Source organism: Canis lupus, chromosome 36 (assembly GCF_011100685.1).
Source record: "Canis lupus familiaris isolate Mischka breed German Shepherd chromosome 36, alternate assembly UU_Cfam_GSD_1.0, whole genome shotgun sequence".
In the NCBI taxonomy this organism is placed as follows: Eukaryota; Metazoa; Chordata; class Mammalia; order Carnivora; family Canidae; genus Canis; species Canis lupus.
Genome location: NC_049257.1, coordinates 26,095,795 through 26,112,437, shown reverse-complemented (window position 1 = coordinate 26,112,437; position 16,643 = coordinate 26,095,795). Strand labels below are relative to the sequence as shown.

General features: G+C 39.2%; 1 protein-coding gene and 1 long non-coding RNA gene across 2 annotated transcripts in view; one reads left to right on the top strand and one right to left on the bottom strand.

The window, feature by feature from the left end:
• DNAJC10 (DnaJ heat shock protein family (Hsp40) member C10) overlaps positions 1 to 16,630 on the bottom strand; it is a 78,597-nt gene extending 61,967 nt beyond the window's left edge. The window contains exons 1-2 of the mRNA XM_038585043.1: positions 16,483 to 16,630; positions 11,833 to 11,908 (exon numbers count right to left, since the gene is read on the bottom strand). The gene's annotated coding sequence lies outside the window, so the exon portion shown is untranslated. The remainder of the gene's footprint in view (positions 1 to 11,832; positions 11,909 to 16,482) is intronic.
• LOC111094299 lies at positions 1,889 to 7,876 on the top strand. The gene is made up of 3 exons (XR_005384851.1): positions 1,889 to 2,563; positions 5,679 to 5,916; positions 6,477 to 7,876. It is a non-coding gene; the product is annotated as an uncharacterized LOC111094299 (long non-coding RNA).
• Positions 16,631 to 16,643: the final 13 nt, after the last annotated feature.

Below are 16,643 nucleotides of genomic sequence, written 5' to 3'. Positions count from 1 at the left end.
TGAGTTCTGCCTCCATGCCGGGCTCACACAAGGTAGCAGCCTCTGGTCTGCCCCAAGCCAGGGAAATGATACTGAAGAGGTCAAGGGGCCAGTGGGCTCCCTAAGATCTGTCCTGTGGCAAATGCCAAGTCCAGTGGAGGCCTAGCCCTCAGCGGCTGGGGTATCCCGTGCTGGCCGCACCCCGTAACCATGTACCAGGACCTGGTGTAAGCACACGTGTGTTATGGTCCTCCGAGCAATCTGGTATTACAGTGACTGTTACTTCACCCATTTCACCTTTGAGGAAACTGGGGTGAATATGTGATAGACCTGGGATTCACCTGTAAGCAGCCCGGCTGCAAAGACTGTGATTTTTTTTTTAAGATTTATTTATTTATTTATTCATGAGACACACACACACACAGAGGCAGAGACACAGGCAGAGGGAGAAGCAGGCTCCATGCAGGGAACCTGATGTGGGACTGGATCCCAGGACCCCGGGGTCACGACCTGGGCTGAAGGCGGCACTAACCGCTGAGCCACCCGGGCTGCCCCAAAGACTGTGATGTTAATTATTAGCCACACTGTGTGTGTGACCCAACAAAACCTTTAGAGTAAGTTGGAAAGCAAAGCAAAACACTGGAGAATCAAGCAGAGACCAGATCACAGCGGGTTTTATGCTATGTTGAAAACATAGACTTCATCTTTTTGGTGAAGAAAAAGCTATTTAAAGCTTTTAAATAAGAGACTGAGATTGTATTTGTGATTGTTCTGGTAGCTACTGGAAAGTGAATACAAAGGGAACCAGGTGAGAAAGGAAGAACGGTTAGAAGAGGGCTAGAGAAAGTCAATTTGGCAGGAGATGGTGATTGATTGGATACGGGAAATAAAAAAGAGGAAGGATCTAAGGTTACTTCTCGTTTTGGTAGCTGAGTACATCCACTGAATGAGAATCTGGGAAAAAATAAAGGGTTCTGGTTCCGGGTATATCTATTTCAAAGTTCCTAGATTACGTCCGAATAAATACATCCAGCCTAAGACTCATGGGAAGTGTCTAGACTGAAGGAAAAACATTGGAAATTATCAATTAATCTGTGGTAGTCAAACCATGAATATAAATAGAAAGTATGCTGTAGAAAGTATGCAGAATAAAAACTGTGAGTGAAGGATAAAATCTTGGGGAATTCTCATATCAAGATCGTTGCACAGCATAGGAAACCTCAACAAAATGAAAAGATCGCCTATGGAATGGAAGAAAATCTTTGCAGATAATATATCTAATAAAGGGTTAATATTCAAACTATATAAAGAACTTATACAATTCAAATAGCAAAAAAATAAAAACCCCAAATAATTTGATTAAAAAATGAGCAGAGGATCTGAATAGATATTTTTTGAGAAGACCTACAGATGGCCAACAAGCATATGAAAAGGTGCTCAGCATCATTAATCATCAAGGAAATGCAAATCAAAACCACAATGAGATGTCACTTCATACCAGCAAGAATGACTATTATAAAAAGACAAAAAAATTACAGGAATTAGCAAGGCTGTGGAGAAAAGCGGACCCTCATACTATAGGTGAGAATGTAAATTGGTGTAGTCACCTTGGAAAACAGTATGGAGGTTCCTCAAAAAATTAAAAATAGAATTACCATAGGATTCAGCAATTCTACTTCTGAGTATTCATCCTAAGGGAGGGAAAAACATTAGAAAAGATATATGCACCCTCATATTCATTGCAGCATTATTCACGATAGCCAAGATATGAAAACAACCTAAATTTTGATTAACAGATGAACAGATGAAGAGAATGTGGTATATATGTAAAATGGAATATTAGCCATAAAAGAACGAAATCTTGTCATTTGTGGCAACATGGATGGATTTTGAGGACGTTATGCTAAGTAAAAAAGAACACACAGAAAAAGATAAATCCCATGTGATCCTACTTATATGTGGAATCTAAAACACATATGACACCAAACTTACAGATACAGAGAACAGATTGTTGGTTGCCAGAGGCTGAGAGTAGGGGGTGGGTGAGATGGATGCAGCAAGCCAGCAGGTACAAATTTTCATTTATAAAATATATGAGTCTTAGGGATGTAATAAACAGCAAGGTGACTATCGTTAATAACACTAAAATGCATACTTGAGAGGTACGAAGAGAGTAGATGCTAAAAGTTCTCTTCATAAAAAAATTCTCTTTCTTTATGGGATAGATGTTAATTAGACTGTGGTGATCATTTCACAATACGTATAAATATCAGGTCATTATAGCATTATATTGTCTATCTGAAACAAAATAATGTCAATTATACCTTAATAAAAAATTTACAAATAAAAAAAAGTAAGCTCTATGAAGATAGGATTTTGAATTATTGTTTTGTTTGTTTGAATTATTGTTGTATCCCCAGGTGCTCCTGGCACATGGTGGGTACTAAATAAATATTTCTTAAATGTAACAGATTAATTTGAGAACAGGGTTGAAAAAGAAGAGCCTCATAAAGGAATCAAAAAGGAGAAGATCAGAGATGTACAAAGAGACCTAAACGTCCAGGAAGTTGTAAGAGTGATTCAGGTAAGACAGTGACTACACTTGTTAATTCTTCACAAGTATCACGGTCTTGAAAGTGAAGAGAAAACTGAAGAATTGGTCCTGACTGAAGGAGCTAAGGAGTCACGACAGCTAAGGGAAACGGTAGTTGCAGGCTGGATCCTGTTAAGACATTATCGGAACAACTGGCAAAGCCTGAAGGGAAATGAGGATTAGAAGGTACTAATGTGTCAATGTTATTTTTCAGATTTTGATGATTGTGTTGTGGATTATAGAAGGACATTCTTCCTTCTGTAAAAGCACACCACAGTTTTGGGGGAATAATGGGAAAACATGTCTGCGATTTACTCAAAAGGCTGCAGGTCTTTTTGTTCCTCAAACAGTCCTTATGCTTTAGAAATATAAAGCCTATGTATTTGCTAACACCTCTGCCTCAAACCTCCCCCAATCCCTTGCCCACATTCAATGAATTTTTTTTCATTTTATTTTATATATTTTGGCAATACCTTTTCAAAACCTTTGCACCCAGGACTAGATCAGTTCCCCATTATTCATTCACACAGCACTAAGTATTTTCCCTTCATAATTATGTTTGTTTTTATAATTGATTGATGTGCCCCCCCCCCTCCCATTATCCTGCTTCTCCAGGACAGAGCTATGTCTTTGCTCACCACAGCATCCCAGGGATCTAGCCCAGGGGACAATAAACAATTTATTGAATAAATGGACTGTTTAACTCATCCGCCTCTGTCCCTGCTTCTGACCCACTCTCCTTTATCTGCAGCCATTCTTTCCCATCCTCCTCCTCTCCTCACCTTGGTTTAGCTCTGACACTGTGCCTGTTCCACCTGATGGCTTTTGGTCTGAATTATTCAGAATGGGAAAGGGCCATGATTATTTTTAATAATCACTTAGCTATAGTTTGAAGAATGTATTGTAGGAGGGCGATAGTAAGTATAGGAACACTGGCGAGAAGACATTGCAGTGGCCTGGGTGATAGATGATGATGGCTTGGACTATGACGGAGTTAAGCACAGATGTAGAGGAATGAATAGATTCAAGAAAAAAGTAAGGGGTAATATGTAGAGAGAATTTGGTAATGAGTTGGTCATGGTGGGGAAGAAAAAGATATTTGGAGACCCATTCCTACTTCAGAGAATTGACATCAGGGATGTCCATCTGCTTCAGGGAAACCAAAGCCTTACTAGCCTCAGTAGAATAAAGCAAAACTTGATACAATAGTTCTATCATATATGCATGAGATATGTTATAACAGGGGGACTGTTTTGTTTCTTATTCCATCTGGGGCATTGGTACTCATCCAAGACCAGTTCATGTTTCTTCCGGAAAACAAATTTCTGTGAGCCATTCAAGCATATTTGAGCATTTCATCCTCTATTATTGCATTTATCACACCATATAGTAATTATGTTTCATTGGTTGTCCTACTATAATGAATTCTTTGAGATCAGGAATCAGGTTTTATTTACTTTTTTCCCTCAATGTCTAGCTAGAACAGTGCTTGGCACCTCTTCAATGCGTGCATTATGATGGAATGAAGAATCAATATTTATCATGTGCAAAGAGGAAAGAATAGCCCTTTGTTCCTAAAGTCATTATTATCTGGCCTTGAGGAAGGAACATGAAGAACACATATTCACATGTAGAAACATAATATAATAAATGTCAAAAGAGTGGTATAAACAATATGTTCCATAAGGAATCAATTTTGGGCTCAAGTGCTCAGAACAGAATGAGAGTACAGTGTGGGTGTTTCTGAATTTCAAAAAAATGCCTAATAAATTTGAAATTTCAGGACAGGTAAAATCTTTGAGGCCATGGAGTTCTTTCTTTAAATTCATAGAGGAGGAAACTAAGGCCCAGAAAAGTTGATGTGTCACCTGCTGAAAGACACTGAAGTGTAAATGGATGAAATGAGAATATAAGCTGGGTCTTTTGTTTAAGTACTTGGTGTAAAATGATAATGATAATCATAATAACTAAAACTTACATGTCTCGGGCACTATATCAAGCTCTTGTATCAACACATGTAATTGTCATAACCACTCTATGTGGAAAGCACAGTTATTGTATCAATACAATATATCATGATATATTGATCATGAGACATGATCATTGTCTCATCAATACAATTATAGATGGAGAAACTGAGGCTAAATACTTAACCAATGTTACAGTTAGAAAGTGGTAGAAATTTGGATTATGGGCAGTCTGGATCTGTAGTCCAGAAGGAACACCACAATTAATTAATTGAAATATTTTTGACAGCATTTACTTAAGTTAAACAAAGTGTTATTTTCATATAACTTTTCATAACAACATAATCACCTGTCATAAGTGCTTGATTTGGGGGGTAAATTGTAATAGCTCATTAGGTCAGATCAAATGTATACAAATGAAGTAGTTGATGTCTTAAAATTACCCACAGCATCTACTAATGGAATTGATATTTAATATATGTGTTGTATTAGTTGTATTTAGTTGAATTTGTGGTGTCTTAAATCTCCGTAATAATTACAATCTCAAATTTTCATCTCCAATAAATAGGTCAACCTTTAGCTATAGCCGACCTTTAATGCTTATTTCCCTACATCCCAATTATTTTGACACTACAGTTTTTAGTGTTAAAAAAGGTCACGTGGTAGGGTGGTGCAGTGGGTTAAGCATACAACTCTTGGCTTCGGCTCAGGTGGTGATCTCACAGTGGTGAGATCAGTTCCGGTTGGGCCGGGCTCCGTGCTCAGTGGGGACAGTCTGCTTTTTGAGTTTCTCTCTCCTTCTCCCTCTGCCTCACGCCACCCCCTGGTGTGTTCTCTCTCTCTCTCCCTAAAATAAATAAATCTTTAAAAGAAAAAAACGTTATGTGGTAATTAAACCCTTAAAACTAATAAGTTAAAATAAAGCAGACATAGGCATGTACACACATGTATACACGTGTACATATAAAAGTAGATGTATATATATATATATATATATATATTTGTAAACATTCGTTTTTCTTGGCACTATTTCCTCCATAAATACTTGCTAAATATAACTGAATGCAAATAAAAAAAGCAAATATGGACTGACAGGCCTAGTGAAATATTTTCTTTCTATTTTACTCGATAAACAATAGGGGACAAGGAGATCAGAATATAAACTGATAAAAGGTGCCTGCCAGCCTAGCTACATCCCAAATCTTTGAAGATGATAGAGAAGTTTATTAAAAAAAAAAAAAATCAACATCGTTGTTGCAGAACAAGTGCCTTCCTTAATGGACCAGAAACTTTGAGGAATCCCTGAAATGTAGAAGACAGAAGGTGTTGAGTCGACAGAAGAATTCACTGAACAAAGCACAAAAAATGCTATAAAATGTGAGAATGGATTGGATGTAAGGAAAGAAGAAAATGACATGACAGTGGAGGAACTTGTAATGTCTGTTGGTCGAGGCATTGCCTTTAGAGTAGCTATGCAGGCTGGCCCCTACATTGGATGTCCCCAAGACTATCCCCGGGTTTGATGATTTACTAGAATAAGAATATATGGTACTCATGGCTAAGATTTATTATAGCAAAAGGGAACAAAGCAGAATCAGCAAAGAGAGAAGGCACATGGGCAGAAGCTGGAGGAAATCAGGTGGAGGCTCCCAAAGGTCCTCTCGCAGTGGAGTCACCTAGGACACAGGACGCCAGCCATGAGCTGTGGTAACAAGTGCAAAGGGTTGTAGGGTCTCTACAGAGGAAGCTCAGTAGAGACTAAATAACCAAAGTGTCTACTGGGAGCTGGACCCGTAGGCATCCTTCACTTAGCATGCACCCACATTCCAGCCCCCCAGAAGGAAAAGAGATGTTCAGCATGAACTATATTGTTTCTGGGGTTCCGATACAGTGAGCCATGCTTGTTACTTAAGATTTTTTTTTTTTTTTTTAAACAGGAAGTTGTTTATTAAGCAAGTTCCCAGACACCAGGCAAGGACCAGTCTTCCAAGCAGGACTTTCAAAAAATAGCAGTCTCAGGTTTGCTATGCTAACTGTCTCCTGTGTAGCCTCCTCTGATCACCCGCTCCAACCAATCAAGTAGTACATCATGGACACAGCTTCCGCCAGACAGGTACAATGAGGTTACAAGCATCTGTGAGGTGTCAAGGAAAGGCCCTGGTTTGCCAAGAGGAAGAAGAAGATGCCACATTCAGAAAATTAATGATTGGCACAAGTCTCCCAGCAACCTGTGTTCCCTTCCTTTGTGAACACAAAGGAGACTGTAAAGGGCATAGGATTAGCAAAAGGAGCTAAGGTGTGTACACAGAGTGGGGTGTGTGCATCCCAGGAGGTGTACATTTGATTGTCTGGGGGTGGGGGCAGGGAGAAAATGCTTTACCCCTTTATTTTTAATAAAAAATGATTTTCAAAATCTAACTTGTACTAACATGTATCACTTGTACGTTACTAGAATATACAAAATACAACTTGTATTACTTGTATTACTTGGAGTCAGGGATCCAGAACCCTGATCATGACAGAGGGGCTAATGTTTTCCCAATTAAAATCCTCACAGCTCCAAGACCAGGATACTTTTTCTGAACCTGATGTCTGGCCTTCTAAATGCCTGGGTCCTTGCCCAGAATGTGATAGGCAATGGAAGGCCCCCATTACTACCACTTCTTTCTTAGACATTTTATCACAAGCCTGGTGCGTTCATTGTCTCGTCACTTGACTTTGTTCCTTCAACAGTTGACACACAAAAAAATTAGGGCATCTGGGCCAGCATTCCAAGGTCTGCAGATAAAGGCCTACTCTAGAAATGAGGAAGGCCCAAATAGGGCAGCATGACTAGCTTTGAGGATCGAGAAGGATAATTACTAACATTACAAGAACTAGTCCCTTGAAGTTCCACGTTTCTGAAACAATAAACTTGCTGAGAATATCAAGACTGGGGAGATGGATTGTCAATATTCCACGGCTGTTATTAAGGCCTCCAAGGGAGTTGCGTAAGACGTGAAGCAGAAGGATAAGGGTGAACCGGAACTGCAGGTGAAACTACTAGTTGAATATTTTTGTGGGTGGAATGTGCAAAGAATTTCAGATAAAGTAAGACCAAGCAAACGGATCATTTGCCTAATCCGCTGCATTCTATAACTAGAGCAACACAGGCTGTCATGCAGCCAGGGTGTACACTCTGCAGTATGAGACAGAGCATGCTACCAGGGCACTACATAGAGCAAGAAGAAGGGGAAATAGAAAGCCGGCGGTCCTTATTATCATCATCTCTGCTCCACAGTTCCATGAATGTGACAACCTTAAATCAGACCAAGCAAACAGATCCTGGGGTCCTGGAACCGAGTCCCATGTCGGGCTCCCTGCATGGAGTCTGCTTCTCCCTCTACCTGGGTCTCTGCCTCTTTCTCTGTGTCTCTCATGAATAAATAAATAAAATCTTAAAAAAAAATAAAGCATTGAGAGGATGATACTGTTTCCTTTGGGGCTATCTAGGAACTCTCCAGTCGGACATGGATTACCCTTTTGGCCCAGGAAATAATAAGGCAGACCTTTTAGCATAGGATCCTATGCGCATATCACCTGCAGAGTGTGTGGCAATAAAGTGCTGGGAAGGTGCCTGAAAAGGACAAATTTCACCAGTCTGCTGCTCAGCATGCCATTGTAGCCTGGCTGGACCTTCTGCTAATGCTTTATCTGCCCTGGGTACATCTCCTCAAAGGTTTATCTGTTTTCAATAATCTTCTAGCAATCCAGAAAATTGGGGACATGAAAGTATCTGGAGTGGAACAAATACAGAGCAGGACCCAAGCCCACAATCCCTCCTCTTCTTTCCTACCCTGACTAGATCAATGAGTTAGGAATCCCAGACTGCATTCTGTGCCAGTGGGTGGAGGGACACCAACCTAGATGCAGTGCCATCTCCTGACCCAATGCAGCGGCCACCCATCCGTGTAATATATTACACTTCTAGATGCAGACCTTGCACTTATGCAGACACTCTATTGCGTGGACACTGCACTTACGCTTATGACACACGCACTGCACTCATTCTTATCTCTATGAAAGGTAGGAGAATGTGGTGGCAATAGGGGAAGTCCTAGATCCCAGAGAAATTGATTTATGGTTTGGTGGATTAGATAATAGTTTGTGGTTCAGTGTGAATTTCATAATCACGTGGTAGCCCGTGGTCAGGCATTCACTCTCTGCCAGGCTCTGATAGAAAACTGATGATTGCTGATGTTGATGATAACTGCTGCAAAAGGACACCATTGCCATGTAACAAAACTCTAGGGACCTAGGCTGTGGTTTTCCTAGTGGGGCATATCGGAAGCACCTTATAGTATTTCAATCTGCCAAAGGCCCTTTTGGTATCATTGGATCTATTGGTGATAAGATCCAAGAGATGGGACCGTCACATGACAGCTTAGAGCTACCTACTTCAGACTCTTTCGTAATTCAGGTCCATCTGAACACGCCAGTCTCACGCGTTAGTTGGTAAACAAGTCCGAGTAATACGACTATATATTGTAGATACACTCTCTCCACAACTTAAGAAGCCATCAAATGTTGAACCTCTTCCTTCGTGGTAGATATAGCAGCTCGCACCATTATACCGTTACGCCATCTATGCCGCTCATACCATGATGACTTAAAGCAACTCATATCATTACACAACTGAAAAAGAAATATTCTAACATGTCCCGGACCACTGGGCCTCTAGAAACTTTACCAGTATGGCAGGGTCCTGAAGTTTATCTCCTGTTCTCTGGCACATGGAGGCCTTAGCAAGCCTTGGTACGTTCTGCTTCTCTGTTCCAATCCATATGGATCCAGTATGATCCAATGGATCCAGTTGCAATCCAATGGATCAGTATGACGGTCTTTTCCTAAAGAGGGAACCTGATCCTATCAGAATGATCGAATTCCTTCCAAACTCTATTATGACAGTAAGATCTTTGACATAGTCCTGGCATAAGGTAATAAAGACGTGCTGTGCCTGGTGGTGTCAGGTACATGCAAATTGCTTCGTTTTCTCATATACAAGTAAAAAACCTAGCATTTAACAGGTTAATTACTAACTGCATATGAGGTGCCAGACTGTGCTAGATTTTTTTCAGCTGAGAAAATATATTTGAAAATGTATCTGTCTTTGGCATTCCCATTTTATTCTCCTGACAGCCCATGACTTTTGCCTTAGCAAAGGGAGCAAGTTAAATGAGAGCCCTGCAGGTCTCAGGCCTTTAATAGTGGTTTTATGTCAAAATTCACCCCAAGATGTAACTTCACTTTTGGTTTACTTGCTCCGCGTCTGTGGGAGCAGTTTCAAATGCTTCCGTTTGGCCCTCGCTAGCATGAAAGCCCTGGTCCCCTCACGGAGGCAATGCTGGGACGCTGCCAGTTACTACGCACGACCAGCTAAAGCATACATTCGAGGACAGGGAAATAACCATAGGACGGTGCTCGTCCTCTTGGGGCTACTATTAGACTCAGGCTACCCTCTGTGAGCCCCACTCTGCTTAGCGGATTATGGTGGCATTTTAGGTTTCTAGGGATCCACAAAAACTCAGAATTACTGTATAAAAATTCCCAGAAGGTCTGGTTGTTTCCCTTTCCTAAGGGCTATGTCAGTCTGGACAAGGGCCCTGGTAGCCTGGGGCAGGCTCATGGGGGAACACTCAGTATATTTCTGCTCTCCTGTTGCAAGTCTCTTCCTCACTTGAGGCCTCAGGGGTTGGTTCTATCTGGGAGCTAAGCAAGAGTGTGAATCTCCACCATAGGTAACTTATTTTTCTGTCCAGCATATCCAGAGGTTTTCTTTTTTTTGAGACACAGAAAGAGAGGCAGAGACACAGGCAGAGGGAGAAGCAGGCTCCATGCAGGGGAGCCCAATGTGGGACTTGATCCCAGAATCCCGGGATCATGCCCTGAGCTGAAGCCAGATGTTCAACCGCTGAGCCCCCCAAGACCCCCAGAAGTTTTCCTTCTATATATGTCAAACAGTACCCTAATTCCTGCCTATTGTTTATATTTCTTGGGACCTGATAGTCAATTAGCCACTGTTACAGATCACTGCAGGTCAAAATACCTGATTTTCATCCATCTCTATAGTAATTACACCTTTCTATCCCTGCTAGTTCAATCCTACCGTCTGGCCTCTACAATTTTGGGACCTTATTGTTCTCAACGAGATCAACAACTCATTTCTATCTCAACGTTCTCCACCAGTATTTCCAGCTGTTAGAGCTCTTCAAGGTTGCTGGCGTCCCCCCACCCTCACCCCAGTGTACTTATTAATACTTTGGTGAAGTTAATGTTCTTTTGATCCTTCTGAGGGGGCGGTTTGGGAGTGACAGAGCACGTCGACCATCCTAGATCCCATTTCAACTTCTCTTTTTTTCCTGAGCCTTTAGACGGCTTCCCCTGTAGTATTCCAGGAAAGTTCTGACATTCTGACTTCATTAACCGAGAGCCATCATTTAACCTAGGCTTCAATTAGCAGGTACTGAAGCCAAAATATTAAACATGATGTCCTTGAGGGGGAGTGCACTTATGTAAGTGAATTTGGCTCTACTGAGTTGCATATTCTAGACCTCTTGGTATAAATATTTATAGAACTTATCCTTCTATGTGCTTCCCAGCCTCTGGTCAGTAAAAGTTGGAAGTTCTAGTAGTTTTTAAATTTTTATTTATTTTTTTATTGAAAAAATTGGAATAACTTTGATTTATAAAAAAGGCACAAAGATAGTACAGAGAGTTCTTATATATTCTTTATCTAGGTTCCCCAGAGATTTATACCTCACATAATCATGGGCCATTTGTGAAACTCATGTTTTAACTTTGGTACAACACCATTAACTCTACTACAGACTTTATTTGGGTCTTGCCAGTTTTCCCACTAATAATTGACAGTTCTTCTATCTCATTTTGTGTGCACACTATTTCCTGGGGAAACAGGTCTTGTACTGCTCCATCTGGACTATGTTGGGCCTTGAATGAATAAGTCCTAGCACGTTATGGGCCTATAATGAATGAGTAGTAGCATAGGGGAGTTCTGGGAGTACCACTATGAGGAACCCAACACATCCAATATACAGGGGTAGAAAAGGGAAAAGATAGCTTCAATAAAAATTCACATTTGTAAAAAGTACAATGGGAAACACATGCACGCAAACATATATATCAAAATTTTGAGCACATATCATACCCTTTTGGATGTGAAAAGCAAAGCAGGAAAAGTAAGCCCTATGAATGGTTAGCCAATGTGACAGCTCTCTAAGATGATCTCCTTTTTACCTTATTCTCCACGGTTCCTCGACTTTCTAGGAAAGGCTCCTTTCCTATTAACCTCTATACCACATCTGAGGGGCCACTGAGAAGGAAAAGTGAAAAGAGTGAGCTTATTAAGGATAAAGAGAGAAAAAAAATAAATTGAAAACCAGGAAATAGCTAACACAGATGAGAGGATAACTATAAGCCAGGCACATTGCAAGTACTTCTCACACAATAATCCATTTAATTCTTACAAAATCCTCAGAGGTAGATACTATTGTGCAAGTTTTACAGAGGGGAAAGTGAGGCACAGAGAAGTCACTAACTTGCCCAAGGTTGGACAGCTAGTGCGGATAGAACTGGAACTTGAACCTGGGGAGCCTGGTTCTAGAGTCTGCACTTCTGCACAGGGGTAATGCCGGCATCATAGAATGAATTGGGAAGTGTATTCTTTTCCTTTATTTTAAAGACACATTAATTTTATTTTTTCTTTATATAATAGAAATCACTGTGGGGCATCCCGGGTGGCTCAGTGGTTAGGCGCCGCCTTCAGCCCAGGGCCTGATCCCGGGTGCCAGGATCAAGTCCCATGTCAGGCTCTCGGCATGGAGCCTGCTTCTCCCTCTGCCTGTGTCTCTGCCTGTGTCTCTATCTCTCTCTCTCATGAATAAATAAATAAAATCTTAAAAAAAATAAATTGCTTTAAAATTTTTTTGCTTCTCAAACTTCAGATGGAAGTCTAAATTATTGATTTATTTCTTTTTCTAGAATAAACACTTAAAGCTAGGAGTTTCCTTTTCTTTCAGCTTTCTGAGATATCATAGACAATGTTGTAATATATTTGTTGGTATGTGTATACATTATGAAAGGATTCCCACCACTGAATTAATGAACATATCTATCACCTAATATATTTATCGAATTTTTTGTGTGTGTGAATGCATAGGTTCTATTCTGTTAGCAAATTTCAACTACACAATGCAGTATTATCAATTATCGTCACTCTATTATATATTAGATTGTCACTTACCCATCTGATAAATGAAAGTTTGTACCTAACAGCCTCTCTCAATTATCTCCATTCCCCAGTTCTGGCAACTGCCATTCTACTCTCTGTATCTAACAGTTCAAAAAAAAAATTTTTAATTCTACATAGAAGTGATATAATGCAGTTATTTGTTTTTCTGTGTCTGGCTTATTTCACTTAGCATAATGTTCTCTAGGTTCACCCATGTTATTGCAAATGGCAATATTTCCTCCTTTTCAAAGGCTAAATGATGTTCCATTGTATATGTATGTGTGTGTGTATCATATTTCCTTTATCCATTCATTCACTGACAGACACTCAGGTTGTTTCCATACCTTGACTATTGTGAATAATGCTGAAATGAACATGGGAGTATATCTTTTGAAGAAAATTATTTCCTTTGCATATAAATTCAGAAATGGGATTGCTAAATAATGTTAGTTCTGTTTTCAATTTTTTTCAGGAGCCTCCATACTGTTTTCCATAGTGACTGCACTAACGATAGCTGTGGTGAGTGATAGCTGTGGTGAGCACATGCTCAAGTACCTTTTAAGAACTGTGGCTTTGTTTCTAGTCTCATGAATTTACGGATGGCATGCCACATTGACCCTCAAGAGCCACATGCCTTGAGCTCCTGTCCCTTGGATGGAAGTCTTAAAGTCGGGATGCTAGATATATGGCCCAAACTCCTCATTTCTCAGGGAGAAGCTGGAAACTGGGCGATCCCCCCTGATTGCATGGTGCTGTGCCAGGGTAGGGGCCAGGGTAGGGCTTATGGTGACAACGTGTCTCAGCTTTTCTTGCCCATCTTGATGTTGGTACTACTCTCTCATTTTCCCAATGTGTAGGAGTCCATCAGTAGTTTCTGGATTTCTTTCAGAGGGAATTTTTCTGTATGTAGCTGTATATTTGGTCCATTTGTGGGAGGAGGAAAGTTCAGGAACCTCATGTGTCACCACCTTGGTCTCTCCTCCTCCTTCAATTTCTTTCTAAGTACAGTTTTTATCCTATAAATTTTGATATATTGTGTTTTTATTCTCACTCAGTTCAAAATATTTTCTGATGTTTCTTGTAATTCTTCTTTGACCTATGGATCATTTAGATGTAACAAGGAGAATCGATTAGTGCTTACGTCAAGGAATTGTTGTGAAGAAGTAAATGGCCCATTGTCAAAGTGATGTGTGTAGGAACAGTGCCTGCCACGTAATAATTGTTATGCAGTAGCTTTTGTTGTCACCTCCAAATTTATCTTTGGGTTTCCTCATTCTGCTTTAAGGAGAAATCTAAATTGTCTCTTAACTTTTGCTACTATAAACCCTGCTTAGTCTTTCATATTCCTTTGTTACCACCAGTGTGGGATAGGAATACTTTAAGGGCCCAGGCTTTCTTATATTGCTAACAGGTACTTGGACTCTTTAATTAATCAGATTCTGTAGATAAGAGGAATAACAATTTGGTTTTTATAACTTTTGTTTGCTTTAGCAGCCATGTGCCCTTTAAAATGCTGTGACTAGAACAGGAGAATGAGAAAAGAGTATGTGTGTGTGTGTGTGTGTGTGTGTGTGTGTGTGTTTTAACCATATTGCTTCTTAGATTGTCTTTTTCAAACAGAAAAAGTTACTTTGGCCGCCTTGGAATATATTACTCATAACTAGTTTCAAGTTAAAGGCTCTCTCCTTCTTAATGAATTTATTTTATACCAAAAGAGTTGGTTTTTTTTTTTTTTTTCACTAAATGCTATTTCCAGGGGTTATTTCATTTTTCTCCTCAACATTTTGAAACACCAACCAGAACTGAATGTGCCTCTTGCCCAAATTAATATATTCAAAGCTAAGATTACATAAAACTGTGAAAACTTCATCTGCACACTAATATGCAAAAAACCATCCTCCATGTTGAGTAAAGATGCTAAATCAGTAGCACAGAATTCTCTATCCCTAAGTGAGGGAATAGGATTTCAGGGAAGAAAGTGGTCGCTGAAAGGCTCTTTCAGATTTTTCAACCTGAATCACTGTTCCTGTTTGTCTAGATACAAATGCCTAACCTGATGATATATTTTGGATTTTTCATACCTAACAGCCAGCCTCTCACATTTTGATATAGGTTTCTATTCTGTTCTCCAAGGAAGAGTTCCAATTTTTAGAATAGACTTTCAACAAGAAGTATTAGATTGAACAATTCTGTTGGCATAACTAAGCACACAAACTTGGTATATTCCCTCTCAATAGTAGTGGATACTTTAATGCAGTTTATTCCATTTATAAGAACATTTTGTAGCATAATAATGGAATCAGCAATAATTCTGCAGTTAAATATAACTGTTTAATTCTATTGTCAGACATTTTTCATTTGAAGACTTAGTCCTCATCAAGATAAATTTCTATCCCAAAGACCTAATCTACTCCTTGTAAAAATATCCTCTTTAATTAGTTGAGTAACTTCTTTTTAAAATTTATACAACTAAAGGGCAGATTGTCACCAAATTGGTGGCAACAAACATGCTCTCACTAGGCCTATCCTTCTGTTTCCATTATTACTGTTTTTGTTCAATTTGTAAAAATCTCAGTGAGCCAGCAAAATGCACCACCCACTAATAATTAGGTAAAATAAGTTGCCAAAGTATCCTGGGGGAAAAAAAGGCATCTTTCCAGTGGGCAAGACTTCATAGAATTTTTGTTTGAAAAATTATTATACATGATATTTGGTCCTGAAGATAATTGGAGATTTTGCATTTTTTTCTGAACTCTTCAAGGTAAACACTGAAACTTTTATTTGATTTTACTTTTGCTTCATCAATTTGACAGTAGCAAAAGCATGAAAACTACCAGGCTTTAGTTTGCCATATTCTCTAGGACATACTTGAAGGAAAAAAAAAATCTTTAAATACTTCAATTAATCATCAGAACATGAAGTATGATCTAGGGACTCTTGGGGACCCCAAACTCTTTCCAGATATCCAAGAGGTCAATATATATAATATTATCATATTATTTCCATGATAATAATGACATGTTAATTATTTATAAACTATTTTCCTAATAGGAAGATGTAAATTGTCTATAAATGATTTTCATAATAGTGAGTTATTAATTATGCTTTGTTTACTCTTATTCTGTTACAAGTATCCAGTGAAGTTTTCCATAAGCTACACAATGTATCATATCTACAGTAGGCTAAATATAGAAACAGGTATAAAAATCCAGCCCTCATTTCTAAGGGCCAGACATTAGACAGGAATATAAGGTATTGTCATCTTTCCGATTAATTTTCTTTAGGGAAAAATTTCATAGACATGTTAATATGTAATGGGTTTATTATATTTTAAATGAATTAATAAATATTTTAAGTTTCCTAGTGTAATTTCTAATGTGGTAAATATCAGTAGGCACGATGGACTCACAAAAAGATCTTTGAAGTCCTCAATAATTTTAAGTATGTAAAAGGGTCTTGAGACAAGAGTTTGAGAACCACCAATCAATCCAATTGCCAAGGAAACTTCCTACTCTTATTCTATCCCAGAAATTGTGCACGTGGATTTTTACTTAACGATTTTACTCGTTTTAATGACCTCAACTCCATTTCTAGTTCATGTGGCCCATGCCTCCTTCCTCTCCCCCACCTTCTAGATTCACTGCTAAATCAATTACCTTGGATCCTGAATTTTTAGAGTCCTGAATACTTGTAGCAATTTGGTGACCTGAGAGGCAAAATTCCTTGATAAGGTATGAGGAGATAAGAGTACAAAGAGTAAGCTTCAAAGACCTGAAGTTTTGTAACTGGTAACATTTCTCCTGTAACTCCTACATTC